We start from the raw sequence: 15829 nt of genomic DNA, 5'->3' as shown, positions 1-15829 counted from the left end.
TCGTTATTAAGGTCATATACAGCACAGTGACGTAGACATGCCCGGATCTGCGAGGCCCGTTTTATCCGTAACAGCTTTGTCGGAAGTTAGGAGTGTTCACCGAAATAATGCTGACGTTAACACGAACCCATTAATTCGTCACCATCAAACTGTTATTGAATGCAACTAATAAGTTTTACAATGAAATGAGTTCTCCAAGCGTGGATAATTCACATATTTAGCACGAATTTATTAGCTTGCTAAGTATCTATCTAACTATCTATCTAACGGAAACATTGAACTTCATCCCCTTCAAATGGTCGGATTTATTGTTCGGAGTTATTGCGGTAGGCAGCGGCTTGGCTCTGTCCCTGGCATTGCTGAGGTCCATGGGCGACAGTAACCACTCACCATCAGGTGGGCCGTATGCTCGTCTTCCTATAAGGACAATAAAAAAAAATCTTGATCACTACTATTTTATACCCGATAGAAAATTATTTTTTTCTTTTTACTGCAGCTCGCTACAATAGATACCGTGTTTTAATTTTTTTTTTCCATCGTATCGAAGTTTGGAATGGCTTGTGTCTAAGAAGAAAATTGTCAGGCGAATGAAGCTTCACATTATCGAAACAAACTAAATTTCCTAATGCGAGACCAAGGCAGAAGAGAGTGACAAGTTGACACCGTAATCTAACAATAAACAATACATTAGCTAACACACACATACTGTTATTAGATTTCACCATCTCACCGTGAGACATTGGAACCAGAGTCGATGGGGTGTCAAACTGTCGAAGTACAACTGTGTACAATCAATATTATAAATTAGGTCTTGAATCTCATATATCTCAAGATAGACAGTAATATGTAATATGTAGTAATATGTTAATGTTATCATAATGTCGATGTCTTTTAATCTGTAGGTATTTCTAGGTTCTAGCGACTCGGCTATTGACATCAGCCTGTCGTCATCACTGTCATCATCAATTCAAACTATTTTTAACAGAACAGTAAAATTATACTTTTTTCGCTGCCTATCTACCTATTCGCTGGTAGCCTAAGGGGCTATCCTAGCTACGCGTAAACGGATACAGCACTCACGAGCTCAACCTGAGAGAATTTTTTAACACTAGCCCTAGCAAGAGCTGTACTTCGCTGAATAGATTCTGATTCCATCGAGAAGATTCGGCGAGACTTATTGGTTATAAAATTAGATCAATGAATCAACATCGTGATAACAATAAACCCTACCAAGAGCTGAGAGCCAAACTGCGTCCTTAAAAACCATTCAATTATTCCAAGTTCCCATAGTATTTACATTCGTGTGACGGAAGAAAACAGCTTGTGGCAAGTGTTGTGGGGACTTAACCCATAATTTACTACACTGTTTAGTAATCACATATTGATTGAAATAGGAGAGTTCTGCGTTTCCGATTATGTCGCAATTTAAATTGCAACAGATGAGTGTCGCATGATCGAAAGCATTTACACGCAACATTAGCAGAGTCGTGACCGGGGGATGGGAATGATTACGTCATGGATGTAATGCGGTGTCGAAGTAATTAAGAACGTCACAACGGTGGTTTCTACCTTTCATTTCACACGCTAGTTTCATTTCAGAATGGATATATTTAATTTTAGCTACTTAAAATTTACTTTTTCCGAATAAAAACCAATCCATTAATCGTAATTGGGCGATCGGCGAAACCGACATTTTGAAGTCTATTCTTTTGAAAGATTCGATGGTTCTCGATGATTTTTTTCTCGCAATAAGTTTGGGCAACTAACTAAGCAGTTGAAGTCGGGCACGAATCATGATTGCAACACCTCGAACTTAGGGTCGGGAGTCATTAAGTTGATGATCGAGAATTCGAAATGTTCAGTCAATCGATCTTCTGTCACGTGTCGATAGGTAGATGATCACGAGTCCCAGATGTTTAAATAACCGAACTTGCATCACGAAGGCCGTCAAACGAGTCAATCAATTCGGAACAATCCAATAAATCTCGATTGTTGAGTACAACAAAATAATCGAGTCCTCGGTCGACATTTTTGTCGATTGTTGTTTTATTTTGTTGTGATTTTTAAGTTGTCGTTAAGATGTCAAGTAGCGGGCCACGCGGAAGACGTTTTAAAAAATAAAATTGTATTTTACTAACTATTATCAATATTGTCGTGCATAATTATTATAAAATATTTTTCGTGTATCTCAGGAATGTGGACAAGATAGGACTATTATAACAAATTACATTATTATTTTAGCAACGTTTCGGTCTTTTATTAGACCTTCATCAGGCATCTGAAAATTACACATAATTGATAACCTACCATACAAAAAACAACAATTGTCTAAACTACCATATTTACCATAATATGAATTTAAATAATCCCTATCATACACTGCACAATTGTCTCAGACATCAGAGACTAATACAAATCTACAAAGCCACTAAATTATTTAATTACTATTTTTTGATTCCGGAAACAAAGCCAACACGACACATAAAATTGCTAATTGCGTGACAAAGGTTAGCCCACTATTGAAACTTCAGTACATAGACTATACTTTACAATATTTTATACTAGCGCCAACCTCGCTAAGTATCAAATTCAAATATATCTGAAATGAAGGTTATTTTTTTCTATTAGATTTATACTCTTTTAATATATCATTATATAAAATACTTAAATTGTTAGTGTCTGTTCGTTTGTTCACAGTATCATTAGTTTTTATAAAGATCATTTCACTAACATTACGTTTCCACCAATTCATTTCTTTATCCAAGATTTCTATCTTATCAAACTCAAAATTATGATGTTGGTCAAAGTGGTGGGTTGCTAATGCTGTTTTATTCTCCTTTAATATATTAATATTTTTGCAATCATAAATGTGTTGTTTTACTCTATTACTCAAATACTGCCTAGTTTGTCCAACATAGCATAAGTCACACGAACAAGGTATTTTACTAACGTTTATTCTACACCAAATCTGGCTTAAGACTAACTTATTACTATCTTAATCTAACGGAAAGGGCATCGAACCACCGGTCCAGTGGATGGCGTCGTCTGCGAATTCCACAATTCAGTAGTTGAGTTCGTTGAAGATCTGCCTTTGCATACTTGCGTCAGCAGAGGTGCCCGACGTAACTAACTATATTGCACGATGTGTAACCGTTGCGCCACTTAATTTCAAATTCTATTCAAACACTTTTTTTTTATTGCCTTTGTAGGCAGACGAGCATACAGCCCACCTGATGGTGAGTGGTTACCATCGCCCATGGACTTCAGTAATGCCAGGGGCAGAGCCAAGCCGCTGCCTACCGTGAAATGAAACATGCTTTGAGGGAGAGCCAAACTACTTCTACGGTACACGTCATAATACGCGACATTAGTTAACTATCTTATTCGAACCTCACTTGAAGCCTTTTCGTATAGATCCCGGCTATACATGAGTTACGGAGGAAGTGCGGCGAACAAAATTAAATACACTATTTGAGCTGTCGCCAATATTAGCCCCGCGTGGTCTCCTGTGTTTACGATGTCCAGACAAAAAAAAACTGGCGAGATTGTCAATGTTTTGACGTACGCAAATTAGGTACAACATAGTAAATACATCACTATCCGGGGTTGAAACAAACATTCAATTAGTTATTCCTGTCCGTAATCAGCCGTATCGATATCAACAGTCACTTCTGACTGAATTTTTAATGAAGTTTATAAAATAAATTTTCATAATTTTATTTTAATTTAAACCGTTATTGGAATCTAAAACGTGGTCACGAACAACTTCCACGATAAATAAATGAATAAAATTGGTTAATAAAAGTCAAATCGCCAATTTTATATAAGTACTGGTACTGACTCGAATACGTACCGAATTGAAACGCTATTTATTATATGGAGATTTGTGTTGTGTATAAATAAAATTATAAGAGTTATGCCACTGTGCATGTATCACCCAAGAACTACTGGGTAAATTTCTATATTTTGTTTTCTATAACTTGAAGAAATTTGGTCTTTATCTAAAAAAAAATATCGTGATTTTTTCATATCTTATTAAGTAGACTAGAGGTCCCGTAGTAGTCGAAATTCGACTATAATTAATTGGAATTGTAAGTTTGTACACTATTATGATTGTATTTTATACTTCTATAATCATAAATTTCGCCAAGACTACACTATAAATAATATTAACAAAGACGAACAATATTTAATTCATTCTCAATTTGACAACGGACATCAAGAACAAAAGTTTGACAATAAATAGTATGCATGCGTGTGTGCGTCAAATACATGGTATGTAGTGTGTGTAATATTTTCCTTATTAATTTAATGTATCTTTTATGCATAATTTAAAAAAAATATTAGCATTGTGCACTTCTTCTCTATATTCTCTATAAGTGTGGAAAATTTCATACTCCTCCGTCCGCGCAATTTTCGTAAAAAGGGATACAAAGTTTTTGCTTCACGTATTAATATATAGATAGATTATGCGCTTACATTAAGTATTCGATAGATGGCGTTATTGGTTTTCTGAATAGCGCTGTGCTTGTAACGTTTCTTAATATCGAAACGGTATATACGAATACGAACGAATATTACGAAACGAAACCATACGAATATGGAAACTAAACGATTACTTGCTAAAGACCACGAGGAACCAAGTCACAAAGTCGTGGACACAGGTCTTACTGCGATATAAAGTCATCAGAGATTAACTGAATTTCATCTAATTAATTGCATACTGTTTCTTGCCAGTTCTTTAAAGCTTAAATTGGGAAATCCATTTACTTTGTTAAATACTAATTTTGTTACGAGATTAAATGTCTTGAGTCGTTTATCTTTAAATTGTTATCCATCTATTGTGTTCCTAACTCGGCATGATTACTCGCAGCAGCTGCGCGTGGGTGCATTGTAACTGTTTGAGAGTAAAAAACAAAACAATAGTTTATAAGCGAGGGCGCCATGGCGACGCACTTTCTACATGGAACGTAAATTTAAGTCACGAAATTGATTTTATCTTCGGAGCCACTCCCCGACATTCGCCTTTTCGATTCATCACCAAATTTAGCTAAAATTAATGATATTTAACAACACACGTGTCACTTAAATTTGTAGTGGATAAATATCTGGTGGTACGACCTCTTGTGAGGCCGCGCCACCACCCTGCCTATTTCTGCTGTGAAGCAGTAATGTGTTTCGCTTTGAAGGGTGGCGCAGCCGTTGTAACTATACTTGAGACCTTAGAACTTATATCTGAAGGTGGGTAGCGCATTTACGTTGTAGATGTCTATGGGCTCCGGTAACCACTTAACACCAGGTGGGCTGTGAGGTCGTCCACTAATCTAAGCAATAAAAAATAAATAAATATATATATATAATTTTGGAAATGTCATACTTTTAACACATGCATATTTCCGTAATAAATTGAATATGATTCTAAAAATAATTACTTAAGTCCGCAAGTATTGACGTGCATGAATTAAAAAAAAAGATGTATACAAAAGAATACGATTTAGATGTAATTAGTAATTATCGTTGAGCAGACTTATTCAAAACAAATTTATAGGCGTTAACGATATAGCTGATACGGAAAGGAAGGTATGTATGTTAGATGAAAATTATTAGAAAAAACTTCTTTCGTCACATATTTCACTAACGAAAATAGGCCCCGAAAGGCCTTTGTTGCATTATCTGAGATAATGTTTCATATAATTCGGTTTGTGACGGCTCTCAATGGAAACCGAGAAAATAAAAACCACACAGCTATTTGAAAATTGAAGTCTCCTAAAAGATATACAATAGAAAGAGACTGTGTATTTTCATCAACTCTGTCCTTGATAGCAAGCACCCGCAGTAAGAGTACGTACGCTCTTCGGGCGTATGCAATTCCGAAAATCAGGCCTTTCGTGCCTTATAGTCATCAATTCATTCATGATAAATTAATTTTTATTTTTGTTCCACTAAAATGCTCTAATTTTAGAGATAGAGAAAGTTCGCTATGCTTTTACTGATCACGGTCGTATTGTGCCTTTGTATAAGCAACATTTCCCCTTGGAGACCGTTTTGTTACCGCCTCATTGTTCCTATGTCGACCCAGATTTATGAGTTACTGTTGGGAACTATAAAGCGAATGAGTTCATTGCACCAGCAAGAAGCGAATATACTTGAATATTTTCTGCAACAAAACTACGAAAACAGTACATTGCTTATGACAAATGTAAATAACAGTTCGTGTGAATATATATCGTATAATGTACAGTACTTATGTGCTTAGATTGTTGATTTAATTGAGCAAGATAAGCATTAAATTGTATTGTAATTATGATAGCCTTGGATGTCCATAATTCGTTAGCTAAATGCAACGGTTCGCATCTGTATTTAGAACTGTTAAATCGTTTAAATCACGCACGCGTAAATAGCTGAATGTGTTAACGCAAATACGATAAATTCGCCAGACGGATGGATCTTGATGTGTTTCGGAATAACACATTACAACAGTTAACAGTAGGCAGCGGCTTAACTTTGCTCCTGGCATTGCTGAAGTCCATGGGCGACGGTAACCACTTACCATTAGGTGGGCCGTATGCTTTCTGCCGGCAAATAGGAAAAGAATGGAGTTCTAATTAACTTCTCACATTTTACTCACTAACTGTGTGTAACGTTGCGTAAAAGCGCCAAGCTAGTGTTATGGATGATGGAAACAAACAAGGCAAGATCGTCGTCTACCTTTATTAAGACCACGAATAACAAAATTAAATATCTTTGACAACAACGTTACTGACTCCGATGGAGAATCCAAATCCGTGACACAGTAGCTAAGATTATTCAAAACATCAAAGTATGACTGCTTAGAGGCAGAAATAGGCATGATGCTATCCTCTAAATGTATCTTGAATATGCAAATAGCTGATTTTGAAACTTATACATGATTTGAAAATTGATTAAGTGTTAATCATAATCCAATGAAGTTATAACGGTACTCAAAGCTCAGTGTTACACCAAAATAGATGCTAAGGCAGTACATAAATTGCTTGTTTTGTTAATGCCCAGTAGTGGGTGTCTCGAAGAAGACACGCCTGGAACGCGGACTCGTCGGCCATCGCTATAATTAGCGAGTCTGTTCTTTAAGACAAGAGCATTACAGTCTTCTCGGAAAGAGTGACTCTTAGAAATTATCACTTAAGCTGTTTTAACACTAATCATACCAAAACTTACTGGTATCTATTTCTACCATAGCGTGTAGATAACGGTATACGACAAGTATTACTCAAAATAAACAATAAAAAACCAAAAAAAAGTATAATAACTAGATTAATTGGTAAGAAAAAGTCATAAAGTCTAATGTGCAAAACAAATAAAATAATACGTGCATTTTCAATGCCAAAGTTCAAAATAGGTCATTTGACCCGTTATGCTATGTTTAGTGTTAACTGCGGATCTAAGACCAAAAGCTCACATTGAAAAGCCAAACAGAAACTGTCCACAAAATGGGGACATTTATGAATGTTGATGTAAACAGAACCAATTTTGCCTATTTTACTTTATCGACAAACCCTTTGTTAATATTAATTACAAACTTAAATTTCAAATTCGTAATTATAATTGACGAAACTACTAAAAAATTGTGTAAGTTCTCAACTTGATTTAACTATTCCATAATGAGACAAATTGCTTAAGCATACTTAATTAATATGGTTAACAATACAAAATCCTTTAAATTCATAAAATTCTTTTATAGTTCTTGAGAAAGTGTGTGGGAAACCATTTCACTGTAATCGGCATTACTTTCGCTCATCTTGTTAATTTTAGGACAATGTTGAATGTGAAGATTTTATTTGTAAACTACTGTTTTGCTATGTTGTTTGTTTTGTATTATACATATTTGCAGTTTATTTAGGTCAAGTAGAATATTAACTAAACATTTAAATTAAAAGTTTTTGTAATAAATTAAAGTTTTTTGTAAAATAAAATGTGGCTAAATTTGACTTGTTCGAAATCATCCAAAGAATAAAAAACTAGTTTCAAAAAAAGATCGAATTAATTCACACACATTGACCTTCGGTATACTAGTTTTACTGTTATGCTTTATTATATAACAAAATTAATTTGTATCTCATTAATTCAGTTTTAAGTGGGTTAATACAATATAACTACTACAGACACCATGTTAAAATATTATTAAATTGACGAAATTTGAATGCATAATCACACTTTGCCCCGTTTTAGTTTTGATTCGGCAGAATACAATCATATAGATACATCAACAAGGGAAATTCTGAAACCAAAATCACTATAACAATGGCTGTGTTAGGAAACAATAATTGATCAGAGATGGCCCTAGGTAGAGTTATAAGTATTAAATTCTGGCGAATATATAAGTAGATAGAAAGGAAGGATTTCAATTCCAGATGGCTACCACACCGAAAAAGTATGTATAATGTGTATATGCAGATACAAATTTCGAATCTGCGCGTTCTGTCTTAAAATTGTTATTCAATGCCCACTGAATTGTATTCGGTGAAAGTATGGCGACAACAGTTAACGATGACCAGCTTCCAGTGTTAATGTTTTAATTTCGTAAATGACAGTAACAGTAAAACGAAATGGAAAATAGGAATGTTTTGAAACTGAATTAAGAACTATGTATATATACGTGTATATATAATTTGAAACTGGAGCATGACATAAGTGTTACAGTTTTATTATAAAGTTGCCACAACAAAATGCCCAAAAGAACGTAAAAGAAAACAATATAATCAACGTACCGCGTAATGCTATTAGAATCGGTTACGAAACTACATTACCGTATTACGCGTTCGTTAATTCAGATACAGACCAAGTTACGAGTACATTTCGCTTTGAACTTTCACCTGAACAATAGAGTTGCAACAAACGAATGATGGTTTAAGCACTAATTACTATGTATCGATTTTGTCCCACGCGATTAAGATCGGTACTTACTTACTGGTGGTAGGACTTCTTCTGAGTCGGCGCAGGTGGGTACCACCACCCTGCCTATTTCTGCCGTGAAGCAGTAATGCGTTTCGGCTTGGAGGGTGGGGCAGCCGTTGTAACTATACTTGAGACCTTAGAACTTGTATCTCAAGGTGGGTGGCGCATTTACATTGTGGATGTCTATGGGCTCCAGTAACCACTTAACACCAGGTGGGCTGTGAGCTCGTCCACCCATCTAAGCAAAAAAAAAAGATCAAGAAGTAGTCTAATCGTCTTAACATACATACATAATTGTGAGAAATTAAGAAGAAACTGATTACTAACGTTAATCCAAACAACAGTATTCCACTCTACCTATTATCCTATTAACCTTCCACTATTATCCTCTCTTGACAAGATTACCTCGAGAGCAAATATAATTTATCTGTATACACGTGCTTCCCGGATATTTTTTTGATTAAATAAATTATTACAAGATTAAGTTATGTTTTAAAATTTACGAAACTTCCCAATATTCCCGCCGTTTTCAAAGTTTGGTATGTAAATTTGGCACAGCAAAATCTTGGGACAATATAAACCGTCGAATTCCACTTTTTGCATAAGTATTTTAAGTGAGCTGCAGCTGTCCCCTTCTCGCTATATTCGAGACAGTTTGAAGGAACTGACAGCAATAGAATTTGTAAACATCTATTCTCATATATTTTTTTACCGCGATCGGACTTTATATTTATGAAAGAATACTACATCTTTTCACCAACATATTATGTATGTATACGTCTCTATCAAGAATTGTAAGTCAACAAATAAAATGTAGACTTTTCGGAGTGTATTAAATCGAAAAGTTTGTTTCATATTAGAGTATATAAACATTTCTTCATACGAATATTTGGGCTGACGTGCCGCAATATCATAAATTTGATAGTTGTATACGATACTGTATAATTACAAGCTACGCGTTGTTTTCGTGTCATGGATACTGCGTGCAACGCGCTGACCTCTTGAAACGGTGTACGCAGACTCCGCTGTAGACCTCCAAACTGGGTCACACCGCTCTCACAGGCGCCACCCAAAAATGTCATCCAATGAGTTTATTGGATTACAGTTAACGAATTATTCCATTTTCAATTTATAGGAATCTACATATTACATATTGAACGAGGAATTTAATTATATGGTCTGATAGGCTGAATCTTTTAATAAAATTGCTGGTTTCCTTTGGGATTTAAGCTGACACAATCATTATTCAAGTAAATAATCTGAATCATAATAGGATTGCAGCTTAATTTTAAAATTTAGGTTCTTGTATCAGCAACAGCTATAATTTGGTTTGACTCTTAGTAACGACTCGCCTAGTTGATGTTCAAGTCCCTGTTATAATGATTAAATGGCAATAATTAGTTTGTTTCACGTAAGCCACAGTTCTTAACAATGTTTTGATAATATTAATGATGCCGGCTTTCTAAACACCGTTTCTTGTCTAGACCTTAATATTATTTTTAATCGCAATTATTAATTTTACAATTTTGGTGTATGTCAATTATCGTAACTTCTATAATTTTCTATAGTTAAGAGCCTACATCGCTGCGTAAAGCATTTTTAGTGCATAATATGTTAGTTCATTTACATTTTCCAGTCCACAGACGTCCACTATTGGACATAGGTCTCCTCCGGGCCTTGCCACAAGCACCGGTCTTGCGCTGCGTGTTCATTTTAAAATACTTGTTTTTTCCCAAATTTTTTTGTTGTTAGAATTTATTTTTGTTTCGAATCCGCTTGCTTACACCATGGTCCATGTTGTTTCATATAATAACAGTATCTGTAAAATCTATTTGTCATTACTTACCAGTTTTAATTGAAACTCATAAAACTAAAATTTGTTAATATTCAAATGCCAAATATTTTAGGATTTCATGCAACTAAGGTAAGTCCTAAGACTTAATTAGGAATCTGACTTTGCAGCTTTATGTATTTAATTTCAATACGTACACATGTAACACACATAACATCCTGTGATTGTAAAAATAAATCAGTATGACGACGATTTTCCTAAATGACAAAATACAGAAATTAGTAACGAAAAGACTTCGCTAAAATATTCTCTGGATTGTACAAAGACTTCAGCGCTTCGTCAATTTAATACCTACCCTAAAATAAAACTGAATACCGCTTAAAACGTTTTTAGATAGTTAATCATGATTTTATCTTGAAAAGCTGCGTCAGGCCGTGTTTGGTGAAACAATCATGTTTGAATCACGTGTGTTAATTTCATTTAAAAAACAAAAATAAATAAATAAGTTAAATAAATAAGTTAAAATAAATAAGTTAAGTTAAAAAATAAATAAGTGTTACTAATAATTATTAGGAGAATAACAAGTAATGTATAAAGCAAACATGCGTTCTGATTCCAGGGTATTCGTTATACTGATACAACTGAAATATTCACCTCATATCTCATCTCTTGATGATTTTCCCTTTTTTGTGCTTATGGATTCTGGTAACTGATCCGCCATTATGAAACACACGGGGAGGGGACAACTTTCTGTACTAAGATTATATGCCCAGCGTAGATAATTAAAATGTATAAAAACTGTAGCAATTTTCCAAAGATATCAAATTTCAGTACATTTTTTTTTTCCTACCTAAGCTGGTAGGCTTGAGAGGCTATTCCAGCGTAAACTTAACTAGTAGGTGAGCTCACGGGGCTCAAACCTGACGACGTTGCTAACACGAACACCTAGCAAGAGCCATACTTCGCAGAATCTACCACCGGCTCGGAAACGCGACCCACTGAGAAGATCCGGCGAGAAACTCAGTGGGCTGTGTCTGAGGGTTAATTTACGGTAAAGAACGGTCACCGGTGCTTGAGGTACCTAAAAGCACCGTTAGTGGAACAGTACCATTAATTAAGGATGCATGTATACGTTTTATGGGAAACGCTCTTAAGCTAAACATGGACTTGTATAAATTGATTTAGCGTTTAATAGGTATAAAAAACACTAAATGTGTGCCTTAAAATGTGAATATAGAATCAGAATCGAGTCACAATTCCTGAATCACGTCGCTTGAAAATTCAACTTTATTAAAGCGACATTTCTGAGTTAGCATTTCATACTGGCATTTTCATTTGTTCATTTTGCATTTCAGTCTTGAGACTTTTTGGTTGCATTGCCGGTTCAGCAAATCAACAGTAACAGTAACGTTTAACCCTGCGTCGGTACTGGACGCGTGCGTTGTTCAATAGCCTTTTTTTTTCTTTCAACTGTGACTTCAAGTTGAAAAGACAAATTCGTTGCAACGATCGTTTTCATATTATTTATAAGAGTGTGTTACACATTTAACGGACTGCCTAAATCGGAGCTTCTTTCGTCGGCGTGTAAGTTATTTTATTCGTTTAAAATCTGCATCGCACATGTTTAGAGAAGCATTAGTTGAGTCATTACTTATAATAAATTTCACTCGCAGATGTGACGCTTGATTGAGACCGGTTTTGAAAGTAGGTGTGTACCAGAATCGTTGAACCGGATCGATAAATAATGATAGATAAAATATAATCCAAATGATAATGTAATGTGCAATAAATTTCTATTTTTAACAGTAATTAAATTCACAAAAATTATTGTGTGGACTGTCTCGTCGTTTATGCCTTGGTCAAATATTTTTGAGGTGTAGTCGAAAAAAAAAGTTTTTTTTTGTTATAACATTCGTCATGAATATTTTACATTACACAATTACATTTCAACGAGATTTCGAATTTGTATCTGAAAAGTAACCATATCGCACTGCCCATCATACGTCGAACCCGTTAGATAGTTTTTAGAGCGACGACCTTGAAGTCTGAAAATACTGAATCGATAATCACTACAAATATACGGATTGCTTTGGTTTTTTTTTTTTTAACAAAATCATAACTAGTTTCATTTAAAGGCAACTAAATTTATTTCTCATATCGAAGAGATTGCGGCTTTCTTATTGCGCTCCTGCGACTCAGTGATTTTCCAGTAAATCGGTCTATATATTATTATTTAACGTACATTACGTTTACACACATCCTCTAGTAGTACTCATTAGCCCCAGATACGCTACAACTTGTAAACCGCCCACCTTTAGAAGTGTGATCGAATTCTCAGAAATATTGTAGTAACGACTGTTTTATCCTTTAAGCCCGAACGTATAGCCACAGGAATAGTTAAAACGATGTTATCTACGAAGGCGGACTGCCAATTTGTCCTATTATAAGCGTAAATAAAATCGGAATGTTGCAAAGAACGTTCATCATAGATTTGTTTTATAAGTTGTTGTGAGATACGAATGCCCACATTCCAAACAAAAGGGAGAAACATGAATTATATCTATAAACGTCTTAGCGTTGGCTTGACTAGAATTCACGAAGAATTTCCACGAGGAAAATGCTTTAGCCGTATTCGTGTTGGCCTATTTTCTATTCAAGTGTTTTCGCCTTTTACGACATCGTTTCCCAGAAAATCTGGCTTGTTCGAATTCCTCAAGGCTTTGCTAAACTTTTAACATATCTTTATTACCAATATCAAATATATGTGTGCACATAGAATAAATGGATAGTCATTTTAAATAAGCCGGTATCTTGATTGAGCTATTTGTTTTATTTACTGCATAGTCGAGGAAACAAGCTCTCGACCATCCTGGTGTTATGTCGCTAGTTTGCCTAAGTTCATAGACATCACAATGTGAATGCCACTGTGAGACTTGAGCATTTGAGTGCAATTTTTTCGGTTTTTTATTTTTATTCATCATCATCAACAGCCCACAGTCGTTCACTGCTGGACATAGGCCTCTCCCAATCCACACCACTGAGCCCGGTCTGCGGCTCTCCTCATCCATTTCTTGCCGGCCACCGTGCGGAGGTCATCGCACCATCTAGCCAGGGGGCGTCCCACGTTACGTCTTCCGCTGCGCGGTCTCCACTCGATAACCCGTCTGCTCCAGCGATCGTCAGTCCTACGGCATATATGGCCAGCCCACTGCCACTTCAGCTTTCTGATTATTTTTTATTACACGATGCTATTCCTTCGGCGTGGATGTCATTCGTGAACACGAGTTACATACGTATTTCATTAGAAAAAATAGTAGTATTGGATTCGAACACTGGCACAGTCTTATCGTTTGGTACAAGTAGGTACTTTGGACCTCAAATAGCTTAGGGCACGACAACTTCAAAATTGTATTGTACGACTGTGCCACTCATGAAACTGAAATACATGACCACTTCACTCGCAACTTCGTAGATACTTCGATACCATACCACAGGTTAAATCAAGCATTATACATGCGTCTTACCCGTCAGGCCACTAACTCCTATGAACATTTCTGATGGTTTTGATACGACCAAGCCGTGGCATCGAAACATAAATGTAACATTGCCATTCATTACATTATTCGATACCGAGAAACCGGTTTTACGAATAAGTAGGTAGCTTCATATAAAGCTCTTAAAATTCCTTCCATTTTATTTGCTTTCTTTTTATTCATTATTATAACGAACAAGAGTGGTGAGTGATTTCCATTTATAACTGAAAAGTGATTGTCACAGTTGTTTAAGGCTTGCAATTGGACGCTGACAATTATTAACTTTGTATTATAGAAAAAAGTTAAAATGTGTTTTTGGTGTGAGCGTGTCTTTTTTCCAGGCGTATTGATGTTTATCTGGTAGGAATCGTAAAACGATGTAGTTTACGGCTCTGCTTTGTGGCATGTTTTATTTCACAAACGGTCGGCAGGAACGGGCGGGGTATCCATTCGCTAGTCACTAAAAATATTTTATTCTGAATTCGATGTATGGCGACTTATTTATACATCGAGAGATTTCCTATTAATCCTGAAATGTTTTGTGTACATTGTAATCCTAGACAAGCTAGATTCGTTCTGGTCGTCGCTTCGGCGTCGTAACGTCGCGACTGCGGTTGTGACTTGTGTGTAGCGAAAACTTGGCCTGCGTCGGTAGGTTATTGTTTCGTGACCTTTTGCGATAAATCCTCTGGGGGGGTATTATTTTGAACTAGCCTTGCGTCATAACAGAAAATGGAAAGGTGAACGCTATGACAATCAAATCTATGAGGACATCAAACTGTATTTGAACTACTTCGATAAAGAAAACTGCTATTTTATTACCTTTAAAAGCTCACGAGCATATGGCACACTCAATGGTGTCATTGTCCCTGATAATCATCTGCACTGCCTGGATAATGTATAATCACCATTACCATAATTAATAATTCTGCAGTTGTAAAATCCATATAATGGAGGTGTCGAAACCATCTCAAACAATTCCTTGGGACATAAAGAAGCAAAATCCCTCCGCAGGGCTAGAGGTTCTAAAAGAATTGAATGAAATTAACTCCAGTAAAATATACTCACCTATTTCTTAGTGTTCACTACCTATAATAACCTATAATAGGGGATCGAATACTTTCAACACACTTACTCGGATATAGGTAGTCGTCGATTAGCCTATAGCGTTTCTATTGTACGACTACAATGATTAAACTTTGTATTCGTCGCTGACGTAAGACTTGACGAGTAGATGTGACCGGCCAGTAGGTTTAAAGTAAATAAAAATCGTATCTCGTTTATGTTTCGATTTTTTTCTTCTTCTAGTGAAAAAACTATCGAAACGAAGCATCCGGTGTTGTTGACTCCAATAATGTGCCACATAATTGTACTAAAATAGAGACGTTGCATAATAAAAAAGAAGCAATGCAGTTTCGTACTAATAATATAAAACTAGGAATGATAACTATGCAGACGATGTCGCGATACGATGCAAATAATCGGGCAACGAACTTTGAGGAAGAGTCCTTGCCATATCCAAAGCGCCAGAACCTTATTCGAACGATCGGAAAGTGATTCACGCGTTACA

General features: G+C 35.7%; 1 protein-coding gene across 2 annotated transcripts in view; it reads left to right on the top strand.

Annotated features, from left to right (window-relative positions):
- The window catches only part of LOC101737831 (myosin-7B), a 56581-nt gene that overhangs the window by 2837 nt on the left and 37915 nt on the right, over window positions 1–15829 (top strand). Inside the window, exon 1 of one of the 2 annotated variants that reach the window (XM_038013282.2) lies at window positions 12135–12310. The exons of the other annotated variant lie outside the window; for it this stretch is intronic. The gene's annotated coding sequence lies outside the window, so the exon portion shown is untranslated. Of the gene's footprint in view, window positions 1–12134; window positions 12311–15829 lie in introns of those variants that run through there. 2 annotated transcript variants of the gene reach the window in all.

The sequence above is a fragment of the Bombyx mori genome, chromosome 10, assembly GCF_030269925.1.
Source record: "Bombyx mori chromosome 10, ASM3026992v2".
Taxonomy (NCBI): Eukaryota; Metazoa; Arthropoda; class Insecta; order Lepidoptera; family Bombycidae; genus Bombyx; species Bombyx mori.
This window is presented reverse-complemented; position numbering and strand designations above follow the sequence as displayed.